Source organism: Falco rusticolus, chromosome Z, assembly GCF_015220075.1.
Source record: "Falco rusticolus isolate bFalRus1 chromosome Z, bFalRus1.pri, whole genome shotgun sequence".
In the NCBI taxonomy this organism is placed as follows: domain Eukaryota; kingdom Metazoa; phylum Chordata; class Aves; order Falconiformes; family Falconidae; genus Falco; species Falco rusticolus.
In genome coordinates this window covers 38,556,156-38,575,160 of record NC_051210.1, presented here as the reverse complement: position 1 = coordinate 38,575,160, position 19,005 = coordinate 38,556,156, and the positions used below count along the sequence as shown (strand labels likewise).

Genomic DNA, 19,005 nt, shown 5'->3' with positions numbered 1-19,005 from the left:
AGGTTTCAAGAACACAGGAGGACTGATGTAAAAGTAATAAAAATTTCCCCATGCATATAACCTTTGCATTTAGGAAAAGGGAAATAGTCAACAATATAGCACCCTGTCATGGATTTTTCCCTCAGCTTCCCTGAAACTCTTCTTTAGTCATAAGTCTTCCCTGCTCACAGTCAGCACATGACACTTTAAGTTTCCATCTATTGTTATGTATGTTGTCATCCCATATCTCCTCTTGTTGGTGCTTTGTTCTTTTCAGAGCTTCTCACTACTGTTCATGTCACCATACATGTTTCTTCCTAGCCATTCCTCCTTAAGTAACTCTTCCTATTCTTGCTTTTAGTCTAACTCCTCTTTTATTGCCCTTGTCAGTCTTTTCTCCTCAGTTACCTGATCTGTTGTCTTCAGTACTGTAAACCCTAATTTAATCACAGGGATTTTTCTCCTACCTTTTTTATTTTAACTTTCAGGTTCCTGTGCAGACTTTCCACATCCTCTTGTTCAAGTGTCTCTAAAATGTGCGTTTTGTCCTTGCAGCCTTTTCCTTCTTGTATGCTTTGTCCTTTGCTCAAATCCTATATGAACTCCACCACTGCTTTCTACTGCTTTTGCAGTCCTAAGATCTTCCCTGTGAAGTCATATTAAAAAATAGATCCCAATATAACCATTCAAAGACATTGTATGTCTTCAACATGCCAGCATCTTTATTTTGAAACACTTCTGTTGTCAACATTCAGGAAAAAAAAAACAAAAACAAAACCAAAAAAACCCCACCAAAACTTCAAAATTTCACAGATAAATGCTCCTAATTATATCCTTTTTGTGTTCTGATTTCTCTATACTTTTCTTACTTATGTTTTAAGACTTTATTGCTCTCCCCCCTCTTTTAACTGTTAATCAGAAGGGACCAAAAGTCTTTGCAAAATGCATTGTTTACTCATACAGCACAGTACCTCATAGACTTTGCAAAAATAAGTTTAAAACCAAACCATGAAATCCGTAAATATGAGTTACCTAAAAGGTAAACAATTCTAGCTCTTTTTTGCAAGAAAAAAGACCTTGTTGTTTTCCCATCAAGGTCTCTGCTTTTTCCAAGGACAAGCCCATCTTGTACTATTCTATTTCATATTCTTTAAAAATGGATGTGTTCTGGGAAACAGAAATTCCAAAAGTATATAACAAGCTGAAACCAGTAAGCATTACTGGTTAATAAAATGTGGATATCGATGTGTTTCCATTCCTGAATGGAAAGGTCAGCAGGTATAAAAATATAGTGAGTATAGATCTAACATTTCAGTGAATAATTTTATGTGGCCAAAGTTTATCACCTCAAATAGAACAATATGGGTAAATCAATCTGGGTTTCTTAAGAGGTCAGAAGTGGAGTGATAAGGAAAAAAAACAAACAACAACATTTCAGTACTTTAACAAATGTATTCAACTCATTAACCTCTTCTCAGTATGCTTCACATACTTCAGCTATTTTTTTTAAAAAATTAAGTACATAGAATTAGAAACTGTTTTACTCTTTTTACATTTACATTATTTTACTTATTTTATTTTACTAGATGCTACATTTGCCATGGGATTCAGTTACATGATTATATTTTGGAAATTGATTAATGATAAATTATTAAAAAAGATTCATATGAAATGAATATACATTAACAGTTTTCTGATTACATTGTTATGCCTCTGAAAAAGTCTTCAACTTCCTTCCCACATTAGCTAAAGTATTAATAACATTTCCAATGTTTATGTAAATAATATGAAACCCAATGCAAAACACTTTATGTTTATTATAATTTCTCTTTTTAAGAATACTTGAATTGTAAAATTGAGGAATGCTACTGCAAAAATACTTACTAAGTCTCTGATATTTAACAAGGAAAGATCCATCACAGCACCGTAATCTTTCTTTAACTTTTACGTCAGTAATACGAGTCCAAGTAAATTTACTTTTGTTTAGACAAAGATTTTTAAAAAGGAATTCAATAGATTTTTTTGTGCATCATATTTCAGTTTAAAATAGCATCTTTCACTTAAAATATGTATAGCAAACATCAGTGAAAGACATCAATGTCCAGACTGAAGACATCAGACAATCAGTATGTTATGTACTACATTACACCACAGTGAAGGAATAGAGTATGCACTGACAACTGAAACAGCTTTATCATTTTTTCTTCTGTCTACACAGGGAGTTCCAGGACTTCAGTTATGGTCTCATCTGAATAATCAGACAATGAACAAGAGGACAAAGAATGAATTATTCCAGATCATCCACAAAAGTGGAATCTCTCCTCTCCAGTAACAGTTAAGTTTTTTTCCTTTCTCTTTGAGTTCTATTTCTTAATGCACCTCCCTCTATCTCATATCTAAAAAAAATCTAAAAAAATATCCAATAAGATATCTAATAAAATGTCTTCCTTAAAGCAGATGTAAACCTTTACTCCTTTAGTATTGTCCATATATTCTTTTTTACGGTGTTGCTCCCATCTCATGATTACAAGTAGTTAAAGAATTTATTGCTTAACATTACACATTTGCACAATATTTAATTATATTGGCACTAAAAAAGTGAAGTATTTGACCTTAGCATATAAACCATGAATAGAAAACAGATCTTTTCATTAACACTTACATACCACTTACAGTAGAACACAGCTCAGCTGACCAAACTTCTCATATTTCAGTTTTTGCTGTATCACATAACTATTGTGATTCCTTAGTAAGATGCAAAAAACAGACTTAAGGGAAGGTGGCAATGAATTTCTCAAAATGTTTTTTTTTAATAGAATTGACTAGAAATTCCTGACAATAAAATGGGTAGTTCATTTTATTGAACAAAGATTCATCGGTCATGAGGCTTAAAGATATTTGTTTCTAGAAATGTATCATTGTGTAACAAAGGTAAAATAACAGTTTACAAACGTGAAAGAAAAATCCCATGCTGACTCCACTTCATACATATGACTAGACACTAAAACCCAGTTTTTCTTATTAAAAAAAAATATACAATCCCTTAACTAAGAACTTAGCATGAACATCTAGAACTAGCTGAATTAAATGCAGAATATTATGCAGTTAAGTTTCTATCACTTTTCCTAATTTTTTTCTGTCAGTAACTCTAATAAATAATAACAAATATCGAGACAGGAGCAAAAATCTGCACAGACAGCTAGTTAGAAAAGATGATTTTTGCAAACGCAATGGACTCCCATAAGGAATTCTCTGACGTCTTCCTACAGACTAAGCTGTCAGAAAGGTAAATGCAATAGTAAGACTCACAAATATATAGCATCTATGACCTGTACTCTGAACAAAATAAAACATTACATAACAGATAAAATTAAAGCTTAGCAGTTTTTTATGGAAAATTCTGGGAGTGACTGAAGTCTACACAAAAGTCTATATGGTCAATTTCTTTTTTTTTTTTTTTTTTTTTTTTGAATAGAAGATGTCAAATAGAATTTCAATGTTCATAGGAATTATAAAATAATTGTGACCTTCATGCAAGAAAACCTGCTGGAAAATATTGGAGGTACATTAACAAATATAGGAAAGAAATAGTTTGATAAAAAAGATACATATGGTTAAAATAAGTTAAATGCTGTAGGTTAGAATATTTCATGGAACTTTTCTGATACTTTGACTTAGTTCTGGAGTTCAAAAACCATGCTATTCCTGCTGATTTCTATATAGCTAAGTATATACTGAAACAGGAGAAAAGGCACCTTGAGGCACATTAAGGAAGTTCTTGTCAGTGATATTTTTATTAGGGCTAGTGACCTTCAAAAAAATTAGGCAATTTAAGAAGTGGGAAAGAAAAGATGTTCACTGAATTTTCAAAGTGAAATTGTCTCATTGAAATCTTTACTAGATAAAAGATGAGCAGTGCTGCTGTAATTGCTGAATCACTTATTTAAAACACACTTAAATATTCTTTTCATAATATAAATCTAACAAGTTTAATACAAGGGATGAAATATGCAATAAAGTTCATTTTAGACTTACTTACCTATGACCTTTAAAACAGGTGGTAGCAAATGTCACTGTCTGGCAATAGAAAATGTAGATTTAAATGGGTTAAACACTAGCCTATCACAGAAAAACTAATTATTCAGCATGGAAATACATGCTGCTAAAGAGTTAAATACATGTCCAATGGAGGACTACTATGCATTTCAACTTACAAAAGGGTTCTGAAATATGGCAACAAGAAACTAACAGTATTGATATATAGATTATTAATCTTGTTCTTACATTATTCATTTAGCCAAAAATGTATTAAACACAAGCTTGTAAAATTTTAGTAAACTCCATGGTCTTACCAAATCACAATACCCCTAAACTATGAAGATACGATGATCACATGGGATCTTAGCCAAATAAGAAATATGCATATTAGAGATTTTATCAAGATACTGGTCAGGTCATTAACAATAGAAGATCATATTAATAAAATAAGACATTCATATTAAGTGGTATCACAGAACAGTCAAGTTTGGAAGGCATCTCTGGACATAATCTAGCTCAACCCCGTATTATAGCAGGTTCACCTAGAGCAGTTTGAACAGAATCACATCCAGACAGGTTTTGAGTGTCTCCAGAGAAGAAGACTCCACAGCCTCTCTGGGCAGCCCGTGCCAGTGCTCTGTCAGCCTCAAAGTAAACCAGATATTCCTCATATTTAGGTGGCACTGCTCCTATTGGAATTTGTGTCCATTGCCTCTTGTCCCGTCACTGAGCACTAATGAAAAGAGCCTGGCCCCATCCTCTTGGCACCCACCCTGAAGTATTTTGTAGACATTCATAAGATCCCCACTGAATCTCTTCTTCAGGCTAAACAGCTGTCTCAGCCTTCTCTCATAAAGGAGATGCTCCATTCCAACCATCATGGTAGTAGTCTGCTACTGGCCTGTCTCCAGTAGTTCCCTCTCTCTCTTGAACTGGGGAGCCCAGAACCAGACACAGCACTCCAGATACAGCCTCACCAGGGAAGAGTAGAAGGGCGGGCAGGGGGATCACCTCCCTCAACCTGCTGGCCACGGTCCTCCTAATGCATTCCATGATTCCCATTGGCCTTCTTGCACACAAGGGCACACTGCTGGCTCATGGGCAACTTGCTGTCTTCCAGAACAAACTGGTCCTTCTCCACAGAGCTGCCTTCCAGCCTGTACTGGTGCATGGGGTTATTCCTCCCCAGGTGCAGGGCGCTACACCTGCCTTTGTTGAACTTCATTAGGTTCCTTCATGCCCAACTCTCCAGCCTATGCAGGTCTTGTTGAATGGTGTTGCAGCCTTCGGGGTATCAGCCGCTCCTCCCAGTTTTGTATCATCAGGAAACTTGCTGAGGGTACGCTCTGCCCCTCTATCCAGGTCACTGATGAATAAGCTGAACAAGACTGGACCCAGTGCTGATCCCTGGGGAGTACCACTAGCTACAGTCCTACAGCTAAACTCTACACCACTGGTCACAGCCCTCTGATCTCTGCCATCCAGCCAGTTCTGAATCCACCTCACTGCCCACTCATCTAACCCACACTGCCTGAGCTTACCTAGGAGGATGTTATGGGAGACAGGGTCACAAGCCTTGCTGACGTCAAAGTCGACAACATCCACCACTCTCCCCTTGTCTACCCAGCCAGTTATTCCATCATAGAAGCCTATCAGGTTGGTCAGGCATGCTTTCCCCTTGGTGAATCCACGCTGATTACTCCCGAATCACCTTCTTTTCCTCCCCATGCTTTGAGATGATTTCCAGGATGAGCTGTTCCATCACCTTTCCAGGGATGGGGGTGAGGCTCACCAGTTTGTACTTTCCTGGGTCCTGCTTCTTGCCCTTTTTGAAGGCTGGAGGGACGCTGGCTTTCCTTCAGTCCTCAGGCACCTCTCCTGTCCTCCATGACCTTTCAGAGGTGATGGAGAGTGGCTTGGCAATAACGTCTGCCAGCTTTCTCAGCACTCAGGGGTGCATCCCATCAGGGCCCATGGATTTGTGGGTGTCATGTTTGTTTGTTTAAGTGATCTCTAACGCGATCTTCCTCAATCAAGGGAAAGTCCTCCTTTCTTCAGACTTTATCTCTTGCCTCCAGGGTCTGGGAAACCTGAGGACCAGCCTTGACAGTAGAGACTGGACGCAAGAAGATATTCAGTAACACTGCTGTCTCTGTGTCCTTCGTCACTAGGGCACCCACCTCATTCAGCAGTGGGCCCACATTTTCCCTAGTCATGCTTTTCCTGTTGATGTACTTGAAGAAGACCTTCTTGCTGTCCTTGACATCCCTGGCCAGATTGAATTCCAAATGAACCTTAGCCTTGCTCATCACATCCCCCCTGCTATGACAACACTCCTATATTCCTCCCAAGTGATCTGTCACTTTTTCCTCGTTCTATAAAGTTCTGTCTTCTCTTTGAGTTTTGCCAGAGGCTCCTTGCTCATCCATGCAGGCCTCCTGCACCTTTTGTTTGATTTCATACTCATAGTAATGCATCTAACATGAGTTTGGAGGAAACGATCCTTGAATGCTAGCCAGCTCTCTTGGGTCCCACTAACTTCTAGAATCGTAACCCATAGGATTCCTCCAGTACGTCCTTGAAGGGGCCAAAGATAGCTCTTCTCGGGTCCAGGGTTGCAATCCTACTTATTGCCCTGCTTCCTCCACGCAGGATCCTGAACTCCACTATCTCATGGTCACTGCAGCCATGGCTACCCCCAACTTGCACATTCCCAACCAGTCTTCCTTTGTAAATACAAGGTCCAGGAACACGCCTCGCCTCATTGGCTCCTCCATCATCTTGTGTCAAAAAGTTGTCATCACTGTTCTGCAGGAACCTCCTGGACTGCATGAATCTGGCTGTGTTGTCTTTCCAGCAAATATCAGGGTGGCTGAAGTCCCCCATGAGAACCAGGGCCTGTGGTCACGATGCTACCTCCAGTTGTCTGTAGAAGGTCTCATCAACATGCTCTTCCTGATCAGGTGGCCTGTAGTAAACACCCACAACAGTGTGATCCATATTAACTTGCCCTCAATCTGTACCCATAAGCTCTTGACTTGTTCTCCATCAACCCCTAGGGAGAGCTTGATACATTCAAGTTGCTTTCTCACATGAAGAGCAACTCCACCACCTCTCCTTGCTGGCCTGTCTTTCCTAAAAGGTACACAGCCATCCATGACAGCATTCCAGTTACGTGATCTATCCCACCATGTCTCTGTAATTGCAATGAGATCATGGCTCTGTGACCACACAGATCTCTGATTCTTCCTGTTTATTCCCCATGCTGTGTGCGTTGGTGTATGGGTGCTTCAGGTAATAGAGCACACAGGTTTCCCAGGAAGGGTACAAGATCCGCCATTGCCACATGCACCCTTGAGGTGGTTGGCCTTCTGGTACTCATCTTGGGAGGCAGCTAAGGAACATATAATGCTGCTCTGGTTGGCCTGGTTTATTCCGCAGCTGGATGTGATGGTGTGAGCATTGCAGCTGTGGACCCCTCCTCCTGAGTCCCTCAGTTTAAAGCCTGCCTCACCAAGCTGGTCAGCCTGCTGCCAAAGACTCACTTGCCTCTTCTAGGCAGATGAATCCCATCCCTCCCTAACAGACCACAGTCAAATAATGTCCTGTTGTCGTAGATTATGATAATTTGGATCATTATGATCAGGTTACTGCAAAAAAAACCAAAAGAAATTTCATATGTACTGTCACAAAAAATGGTTTTTCCTTGTATAATCAACTTTATAAGCTCTGTCTCTGATACAGATTCACCCTACATTTACTCTATATTTGCCAATTAATTAATGTCCTCTAAGAACAGATTTTATTTTTTTTTCCCAAAAAAGTCTCTGTATTCTAACAGTGTTTAGAAGTTGTTGCCTAGTCATTGTCTGCAACCTTAACTACATAAGCCAATGACAAGATAGAAGCTACCCAGGTTTCCAGTGAATGATTAGGCACAGGTTCACAGTGCAGAGTGTTATTGCAAACCAAACAGCCCATGCAGGGTCATGCAGTAGGGTAGTAATAGCCTATTCCATGTTAAGATCACACAGCACAGGAAATAACAGAGACTTCTTCTGTGCTTGTGGAACACAATGGCTACAGAAGCATAACAGCAAATTTTATTTCTTCAGTAGCCTGCTACATCAACCAGACAAAAAGCAAATATACATTTACAACCTCAAAGGGGAAAAAACCCAAACAAACAAAAAAAACCCCCACCAACCCAAGAAAAAAACCAGAATTACAAAACACTAGTGATGCATAGCAATTCCTATTCAAACCAAAACCTGTTATCCAATCATGTAAGAGAAGAAGAATTTTAATCATAGTATTAGTTTTATAGAAATACAGAACCAGAAAAAAGATCAGAAAGAGATGAATATTACATTGAAACTGCTGAAATACTACAGATAAAAATCAGATTCCTAAAAGTGAAAAAAGGAATTTGGGCATCTAAGTGTACTTTGGAGGTCCCAGATTCAAGCAAGTTGGCAACACTTAGATCTCCAAATTCCTATTTCTACTTTTAGGAATCTGTAATTTCAATGTTTTAAAAGATTCCTAAAGGAATTTTAAGTCTCTAAAAGGGAATTGTTAAGATGATACAAATATGACTATGCTTTAAAGATAACGTACTATTACAATGGCATAACCAGAACAATACCAGGGTTAAGACAGTACAGTCTAAGTATAACCTTGAGATTTTCTCTGAAGTTCAATGACCAAAGTTTTTATAAAAATTTATGGCTTTCTCTTTGGTTAACTTTAAATAAAGTGATTATACTAGGCATAAAAAGAAATCTATGAATAACAGAGGTCCTTCCAAAGGAGGTATGAAGTCCACTCTGAAAGTATGTTTGCTGCATCTAGGAGAGTGGCTGGGGTAGAAAGAAGCTGAATGTGGGGTCTCCTACTACTTACTGACAAACTTGAGCAAACTAAAAAAATACCATTCTGTTTATGAAGATCAACTGTTTTCTCCAAAGACAGCTTAATTTTCTCAAGTCATCTGCAATGTTCACAATCTGTCTGCTGCAGAAAATAGGGACAATATTTTCTTATCTATAGCACAAATTTTCCCATCCATCATAAGTTATTTTTAGAGTGGTATATATGTTCAAGAACAAGGTTCTCATATTAGTATGAGAATAATATAATCAGTATAACATCACTCTAGAACAGCCAACACCTAAGAGGCAAAGAACTAAAACTAGTTAATTCTAGTTGTAATACTTTCTACAGTATTTTACATAAAGTGGATATTATATTATTATTGACTTTAGGATAACAAGTAAGTAGAAAAAACATAATTCAACATCTATCACAGTGAATCGTTTTCATGGGAAAAAAGTGTGCCACCATCACCACATTTAATTAGACCTAATCAGAGGTATAAAGAAAATAATCTTAATGAAAAACTACTATTGATATTTACAAAACAAACTCAAGATCATAACATTTCCTTTTCCAGGATTTATGCATATTAGAAGTGCAAAGTCAAGCTCAGGTTTATATACCACACACTCACTAACTAAATATGCAGACAAAGGCAGAAACAATGAACTGGCTACTTGTTTCTCTTATATTACCCAAGCAGAGCAAGGTGTGGTTGCTTTTCTATTGCTTTCTCTTAAGATGACCATGATGCAGCAGGCAACACTCAGAAAAACAGTTCTGGCCAAGACCAGTCCCAGAATTCAATTCTAGTGCTAAATTGATGGTTTACATGGGCAGTAGTCTTTAAAATAATTATAATTAAAAAGCATCATCTTAACACATTAAAATTTGGTTCCCAAAGCTCTTGTTCATCTAGGCAATTTAATGACCACACTACTAATACATGCATTAAAACTAACTTGTGAATGTCTAATTATACTAAAACATTTACTTCTAAATGTTGCTGGAATTGTGTATTTTCAGGGTATCTTGGTGTCCTTAGTTAATATGCTTTCTTTAACTGTGTGCATGCAACTTTTTTTCTTACACATATGGACTGCCAAAACATATGCTGTGACAAGATATATCTTACTTTTTAGGCATTAATAATTTCTTCAACGTTTACCCACACAATTTGTCTAGATTTTATTTAGAACACTGCATTATTTGGTGATGTTTCAATTTTTATTTCCCTCCCTTCCTTTAACTTACATTAAATATTCTGAGATAGGTTAACCTTGATGCTTGTATGCCTCTCTTCACCTATTATAAGTTATTTTTACAAAACATTAATCAATGTGACTGCTAAATTAGCCTTATTAGATTGCCATTTCCATGTCTAAAAATAGCAGTGCAGTCAGAGTGCATTTTAAACAGAAGTGATACAGAAATCCAAAAGTTTAAAATTTAAGTTCAGAACTCTTATTTTACAAGAACTCTTAATATTTTACATAAACATTATAATGTACTTATCAGAAATGAAAGCTTATGCATGCAGCCAGTTTAACAGAAGTTTCTGCACAAAAGACTCATGCATTTATAATTCCTTTCAAGCTTCCTGGTACCTCAGATTTTCTTCATACAGCATTTTTAGCTTTTTCATTCAAGCTCCTTTTACCCCAAGCTACGGTATTCTCCTCTGCTTTTTTTCTACTTCTTCCTGTACCCTCCAGCATGTTTCTCCACTAAACTGAGAGGACTGAGTGCATCCTCAGTAAGTTTGCTGACACCACCAAGCTGGATGGGGATGTTGATCTGCTTGAGGGCAGGAAGGTTCTGCAGAAGGGATCTGGACAGGCTGGATCAATGGGCTGAGGCCACTTGTAGGAGGTTCAACAAGGCTCAGTGCCAGGTCCTGCACTTGGGTCACAACAACCCCATGCAACACTACAGGCCTGGGGAAGTGTGGCTGGAAAACTGCCTGACAGAAAAGGACCTGGGGGTGTTGGTCAACAGTTGGCTGAATATGAGCCACCAGTGTGCCCAGGTGTCCCAGGATCCCAACAGCAGCCTGACTTGTATGAGAAAATGGTGTGGCCAGCAGGACTAGGGAAGTGGTTGTGCCTGTGTGGTCACCACTGGTGAGGCTGCACCTCAAATACTGTGTTCAGTTTTGGAGCCTTCACTACAAGAAAAACAATGAGGTGCTGGAGCATGTCCAGAGAAGGGCAATGAAGCTGGTGAAGGGTCTGGAGCACAAATCTTATGAGGAGCAGCTGAGCGAACCAGGGTTGTTTAGTCTGGAAAAGAGGACACTCAGGGGGATCTTATCACACTCTATATCTATGTGAAAATAGGTTGTAGCAAGGTGGGTGTTGGTCTCTTTCCCCAAGTAACAAGTAATAGGATGAGAGGAAATAGCCTCAAGTAGCTCTATGAGAGGTTTCAATTGTATATTAGGAAAAAATTATTCACTGAAAGTTTTGTCAAGCACTGGAACAGGCTGCCCAGGGAAGTGGTTGAGTCACCATCCCTGGAGGTACTTAAAAGATATGTAGACGTGCCACTTGGGGACATGGTTTAGTGGTGGATTTGGCAGTGCTGGGTTAATGGTTGGACTCAGTGATATTAAAGGTCTTTTTCAACTTAAATGCTTCTGTGATTCTATGCACTGTTTCTCTTTTTGAATTCGAACTTCAGACTTGTAAGTTTGCCAACAGTGGGCAAAAAATTGTTTGAGTAATATTATCTGATATCAGTCTACCCATATTTCCTTCAATTATAGATATTTATTTTTATGCAAATTCTACTTATTGGAGTCTGTATCAGTTGATTTTCTATAGTGGGGTATATGTCTATGTTTGTGGGTGTATGCCACTACATACACCTGTTCCTGTGGCAAAGAAGACAAAGAAGACAGGTGTCATTTTATAATATTTTCCAGGTAACCAAAGAGCTCTGAAAATGTTATTTTATGTACTGTTTCTGGCAATTACAAAAGGAAAGAAGGTGCTGTGGAACCAAAGAGGAAGGGCAAGAAATCAAGTGTTACTAGAAATATCCAGATGATTAAGAGTGCCGAGATTCTTGGATTTAATATCCCCTAGAACTGTGCAGACATTAAAACTGATCACTCATAATCTTTTATAAATTAAATTATTTTAACCATTTTCATATCTCATTTGTTTTCCCTACCCACAATTTTCTAGTTCATGTAGTACAGTAAATATATTCACACAGTGTCATAAAATTAGTACAGAATTTTTCTGGAAAAGTAATTTCAGATTCATTATTCTGAACATTTACTCATGAAACCCTGATCTTAACTCTTAATGTTATTTAATCAGGGAACGTAAACATGTCATTGTGATCTGTGTACAATATTGAACACAGTCCAGGATATGTTCCTGAAAACTATAGCAAGCTGAATAAAAATCACAAACTATTTTTAAAAACACTATTCTACAATTAACCTGAAAATAGCAAAACCATTTCTGCATATCACACTCTAACAGACAATTCTCAGACAGATTATATAAACATTAATTGAATAAATTATTAGTTAAGAATTATTCACCTGTCTGTATCCTCCTTCTCACATCAACTGGAAGAACAGACTAAGTAAACATTTCAGATGTTTGAATTCATTCAATATCCAACCCTTTTTCACTGAACCTCATCTTTCTTGTACTAGATGGGATTTTAGATTCTTGTTTGGACACATCTTAGCTGGGTTCAATGGAAGATAATAATGCTCACTTCCAGTGCTTATCTTTTACTCAGAAACATGCCACCCCCACAACACACACAAGAAAAAAGACCATTATGTTATTTTAAGCTATGAAATAAGCCAGTTCTGCTACACAGACTAAAAAATTATTTCTTTAGCGTAATTGTATTCTGTTAAAGAAAACCATTGCAATAGAAAGATGCATGATGGATTTTGTTTGCATGTCAAGGTTTTTGGTAATGGTGGGGCTACAAAGGTGGCTTCCATGAGAAGCTCTAGAAGCTTCCCTCATGTCTCATTGAGCCAATGGCAGCCAGCTCCAGAACAGACTTGCTACTGGCCAAGGTCAGGCCCGCCAGCAATGGCGGTGGCACCTCTGCCACAACATTTAAGACAGGGAAAAAGCTACTATGCAACACAACTGCAGCCAAAGAGAAGAGTGACATATGTGAGAGCAGCATCTCTGCAAACGCCAAGGTCAGTGAAGTAGAAGGGGGAGGAGGTGCTCTGGGTACTGAAGCAGATATTCCCCTGCAGCCTGTGGTGAAGATCATGGTGAGGCAGGCTGTCCCCCTGCAGCCCATGAAGGTTAATGGTGGAGCAGATACCCACCTGCAACCCATGGAGGAGGCCACAGCAGAGCAGGGAAATACTGTGCTTCCATGCAAAGCTCACACTGCAGCAGGTTTCTGGCAGGACTTGTGACCCCATGGGGGACCCACCCTGGAACAGTGCTGAAGGACCCCATGCCATGGAAAGGATCCACACTGGAAAAGTTTGTGAAGAACTGTAGCCTGTGGGAAGGACTGATGCTGGAGAAGTCTGTGTAAGACTGTGTCCCATGGGAGGGACCTCATGCTGGAGCAAGGGAACAGTGTGAGGAGAAAGGAGAAGCAAAGCCGAAGTGTGATGAACTGACTGCAATGCGCATTCTCCATCCCCCTGTGCCAATCAGGGGGAGGAGGCAGAGATATCGGGAGTGAAGTTGAGCCTGAGAAGAAGGAAGAGGTTGAGGGAAGGTATTTCAAGATTCAGTTTTCATTTTTCAAAACGATATTGTAATTTGATTGGTAATAAATCAAACCAATTTCCCCCAATTGAGTCTGGTTTGCCTATGATGGTAGTTGCTGACTTGCCCTAAACTTGACCCACAAGGTTTTCATTGTATTTTTTCTCCCCTGTCCAGCTGAGGAAGCAGAGTGATAGTGTCTGGTGGGCACATGACATCCAGCCAGGGTCAACCTACCACATACCATATGGACATGCACCATTATATATACTATCTAAAGGGTTCTTGGAAAAAAGTATTTGGCTTTCAAAATTATTTAAATGTATATATATATATATATATGTATATGTGTGTGTGTGTGTATGTGTGTGTGTGTGTGTGTGTGTGTATGTATGTATGTATGTATATAAAATTATATATATATATGTAAAACTCTTTGTGCCTGGTTCACAATGATGGTGAAATAAGGGAAAAAACCTACAAATACAAACACCTGCAAAAGCCTATGTAATATCATTCCACATACTCCACAAAATAAGTACATGGACATTTACCTTAGTAACATGCAACATTTACCTTAGTAACACACAAACTTTTAAATGTGAAAGTCTTTAAATTATTATCTTAAATTAGTATGACAGATTATTTGTTTATGTGCCATTAAATTTTGAAGTGCCATCTTTCACTTTCAGATCTTGAGAATCTTTAATGTAATTCAATATCATCAGAAAATTTACTTCTAAACTGCACAGATTTTGATTATCACCATTTTTCACTAACCTCTTCTTGATTCCCATCCTTCTAGCCAGTGGTACTTGGTTTTCTCTATTACATTTGTACATCTAATGATGACAGTGATTCCATGACTGATCCTATTGTTATTTTAACAAATCTTCCTGAAACAAAATATTTCAAAGACAAGACATTTTGATGCCAATGATACATTTTACAATTTTGGGAAACACATTGAGTTTCTTTGTGTTTTTTTTTCTTTGTTTGTTTTGTTGTTTTTTTTTTTTTAATTATTATTTAAACAAACAGTCTGCATAGGTTGCAGATGACATTTAATCTATATGATAAAGTAAAACACAATTTGCTTGTCTTTTATGGTATTATGCTTTACAAGGAAGAAATTAAAAATTAAAAGCCACAATTTCATTTATTTTTTTTAACCATTTTAAACATACTGGTACATTTCGGAGTTTTTACACATAAATCATGCAATCTGACAAACTCTGTAATGATTTTCTTTTTGAGGATGTTACAGAAAGGCAGAGGTCAGTTGCAGCTAAGCTATTATATGTCCTTGAGTTACATAGCAGTCGTGTGGCTAAAACTGTTCTGTTGGGGGCTTCTTGGCTGAAAATGCAAGACAAGAAAGTGACGAACAAGCTATGACAAATACAGGCACATCAGAACCAACTGTGTTGAAGTCATCACCATCTGCCCTACTTCATAGATAAAGAGATTTTTTATTTTGTGACCATAGCAACAGAAACAGTGACACAGCAGCCTGCATTCTGAAGTCACGTTGGAATCTGTATCTAAGGAAAATGTACTGATGAAGTACCCATTTAAGCTATCTTCACCTTGGGCTGCAGAAGGAATCAATAGAAAATTGTTTTGGTTCAAAGAAATAATCAGCAGAAACCTATCAAAGTAGCATATAGGTTCAGCCTTTTGCTTTTACAGTGAAGCAGAGTATGAGAAGGAACCCTTTTTTCTCTAAGGAGAAGAATCACAGTTTCTAGCAAACACATAAGTCCCTGAGACTGAAGAAAAACCACAAGAAAACAGTGAAGCAACTCCACTGTCTTGAATTGTGTAATATGACTATCACAGAATACTTGTGATTCAGTATTCCTTAAGCTGGAATTTACCATAATGGTGGGTCATTTTGCAGCATAGAAGTTTCCAATAAACTCTGACACCCCAAATCCTTTCAAGAGGAAGTTGGGAATACATGTAGCAATGCATGTACAACAGATCAGTCAACATTAATACAATTTTATTACATACCATCAGAACAGTAACTGTTAGAGTATGTAGACTCACAAGGCTGAGAAAATTATGATAAAACAAACTTCCAGCTTTAACTTCAGCTAAGGTAAATAAAATGGAAGATAGTTCTTAGAACTTAAATATACACAGAAAGACACAGAGACATAAACATACCTTTACATTGCAAAGATTTGCCTTTTAAAATTGTTGTTACCAAAACGGTCAGAATTTTCCCAAATTTTAGCTAACATTCTATAAATATTAGTTTAATTCCTCTGCTTTAATATACATTTTAGAAGAAAGCTTCAAAACAAATAAAACTGAAAATTTGATCTTACTTGTGGAATAGATAAATAATTCTTCTCTCAGAAAAAAACAACCCAACCCAACCCACAAGAAAAGAACCACCACCAAAACAATAAAACCAAAGGCTGAATTTCTGTGTATTTCTTTAGCTATATCAGGGAAAGAAAAGGTCAACTCTGAATCAAAGAGAAATTGTATTTCTTTTCTGTTTCAAAACTGCTGTTAATGAATGGCATTGTGATGCATTTTCCCATGAGCTGTGTGACTCATGCTTTCACTGAAACTAGCAGTCATGGGAAACTTGTCATTAAAACTGTAAATTGCTCTTTCTCCTTCCCCTCTTAGCTCCTCCCTTTGAAAATGATAGACAACATCATCTCTGTTACATTACTGTCATTTTAAAATAAGCATTTAATTAGTAATGTTAAGGACAAAGTATGCAACATAAAACCATTTATGATGCAAAACTATGAGATTAGTTAAAACAAGAAACTACACTAGTTAAAAGGTTTAATATAAATAGCCCACACATATAAACTATCAATTACCATATGGAATTCTTCATAGATAAAATACAGGTGAAAATATCTAGAATACCAATTTATAGGAAGAAGTAATAACAGTAGCACTATTAAAGGTAGCATTTGAAGAAACAGAACTTTTCTTAGCACTTCTTGAACCAAAGCTTCACATACATTTTTTATTATGTTTTACTGTATAACTCCTGAAGTTTGAATGGAAACAAACAAAAGGAATTGTCCTTTCCAGAGCAAAAGTCTAATAATATGCAAAGAGATCTGAAACCACTGTTCATTTTACAGGTGAAAAGAATGAACTATGCAAAAGATTGGGTTTTGGAGGCTGGGCTTTATTGCATCTAAAATTATAATCTAAGGAATGGAAAAAAACCCCAACAGAAACAGACTGAAGAACATACACATAAAGATGCACAACATTCCTTGTTCAAACACATTTACATTTATGGTAATATTTGAAAAAAAAATATAATGTATTTGAATTAATCTCATTCCTAGATTACACTAATTCTTCCCAGAGGGAAAGATTTCTGTCCAAAACTATGTATTTCACCATTAATAACAACTATTTCACTTGAGAATTATATCTTGACCAGAACTGTACCAAAGGTTTAAAATATATTGATACTAGGAAGTGCTACCTGAAAACTTAACACAAGTATAAAGTACAGTGCAGAAAATAACTGGAGGTAACTTTAAAAAAGACAATGATATGTCATTGAGGATAGAAATAAAAATGAGTGTGAAAATAGGTTTGTGGTGGGGTTTTTTTTGGTTGGTTGTTTTTTTTAAAACTACTGAAAAGCTTATACTTAATTATACTTGACAACACTTAATGTACAATGAGAGCAGTCCAAGTAACTGTAATGGAGTTAGTCTTTAAAAAGTATCTTTAGTAATTAAAGAATTTTAAACAATAAATAAAATCTACATAAAAGGTAAGCTCCTTAAAAGTGTAAGATAGAAATAAGGCATACGTTTACATCATGAGTAAACCCACTGAGAAGACTGAGATCAAGGTATATATTACATAGTTAAAGACTACAGTCACCTTATTTTTTTCCAAACCAACTCCTAATATGCAGCAAAGTGAAAAAAAATATCACATTTAGGAGGCACAAGAGGGGAGAGAGGAACTTTAGAATATCTACATCCAAATTCAGCACCAATAGGCAATTTATAGATGGCAGAGGGGTAAAATACTTGTACTTTAATAATTTCAACCTAAGACATCTCAGTCAGAGGAACCAGCCTTAGAAAAGACTACCCTTTCCACAGACTATAAAGAGAGTTTTTATGAGTAGATCACTTGCAGATGCCTAGGTAGGTCTATTTACACCTCAGTTATATACATTTCACAGTGAATGAAAAAAACTGTCATCAGCAGAGCTTCAGAACCTTTATATAAGCCATAAGATGACAAAGACAATTCAAAACTAACTTCTGAAAAATAAAATAGAAAGCAGGGAGCTGTGAAATTGTACAGAAGTGAAGTATTTTTTCTAATTAAGCTTAGAAAGAGTGTTCACAAAGTGCAAATCATTACATACAGTGAAGAATTCTGAAATACTTATAGCAATGAAGGGCCCTGAAGTATGGGCATCTGGCGACATTCTAATGCACAGTAGTAGTGGAAAAAAAAGAAAAAAAAAAAAAAAAGGAAAAAGGTTACCTCTGATAAGCAATCTTGTAATAAGGCAATGACTTATTACAAAGATGAGAGAAATAACACAGTAGGTATAAAATGTGTGACGTTCATGCCTGAAATGAACTTGGGCATTTAATTTAAGAAGACTTAACATAAACAGATAAGTCAGAGAAAATCTATAAAATAAATAGTGATTTAAGAGTTTCATTCCAAGACTATGTCTATGCATTAGTTTAGAAAAGAGAAAATATATTCCCCTAGAAGCAGAACTCCTAAATAAAGATACATAAAAAGATCAATAGACTATCCCTGAATCTGTTGGTTTACATCCTTGAATTATGCATCAATGCCTGCAAGCCATATGTCCAATCTGCATTGCAATCATTAAAATAATATTTTTTCTATTAAGTTTGAGTTAATGGAATTGAAGCCTCACTTTTCCCCTCCTACAGATCTAACAACCTCCTTGCTCCAGTGTCTGCATAAGCATTTAACATATTTTTGGAACTTATGTTTGATATTTTACTGGTGGCAATATTCAAGAAATAACTATCTACATCACTGTTTGCAATACCAACACAGGATTTCAAAAGAGCCTTCACTGAAGAGATCAAACAGCTCAACCTCTCAGATTTGTTTTATCAGTCTGTCTGAAGACAGGGAAAGACAATATTGTAGCAGCTTATGCTCATTTAACATTTGGAAGATTGTTTTTCTTTTCCCTCTCCCCGCAGCCATATGGATTAGAATCTCATTTATTTCTCTTTGTTATGAAAACAATCTGAAGCGGAAGTATGTCGCAAATTCACAAAAAGGATAATCATGCAACAAGTAAGCGACTGCATAATCTCATTATACCGTAGACGGGGTCTGACAATAATAGTAACAAGAGCATTTT

The 19,005-nt window shown here is 37.0% G+C and overlaps 1 protein-coding gene across 1 annotated transcript in view; it reads right to left on the bottom strand.

Moving 5' to 3' along the window:
• The window catches only part of CNTNAP4 (contactin associated protein family member 4), a 258,447-nt gene that overhangs the window by 160,805 nt on the left and 78,637 nt on the right, over positions 1–19,005 (bottom strand). The window lies entirely within an intron of this gene.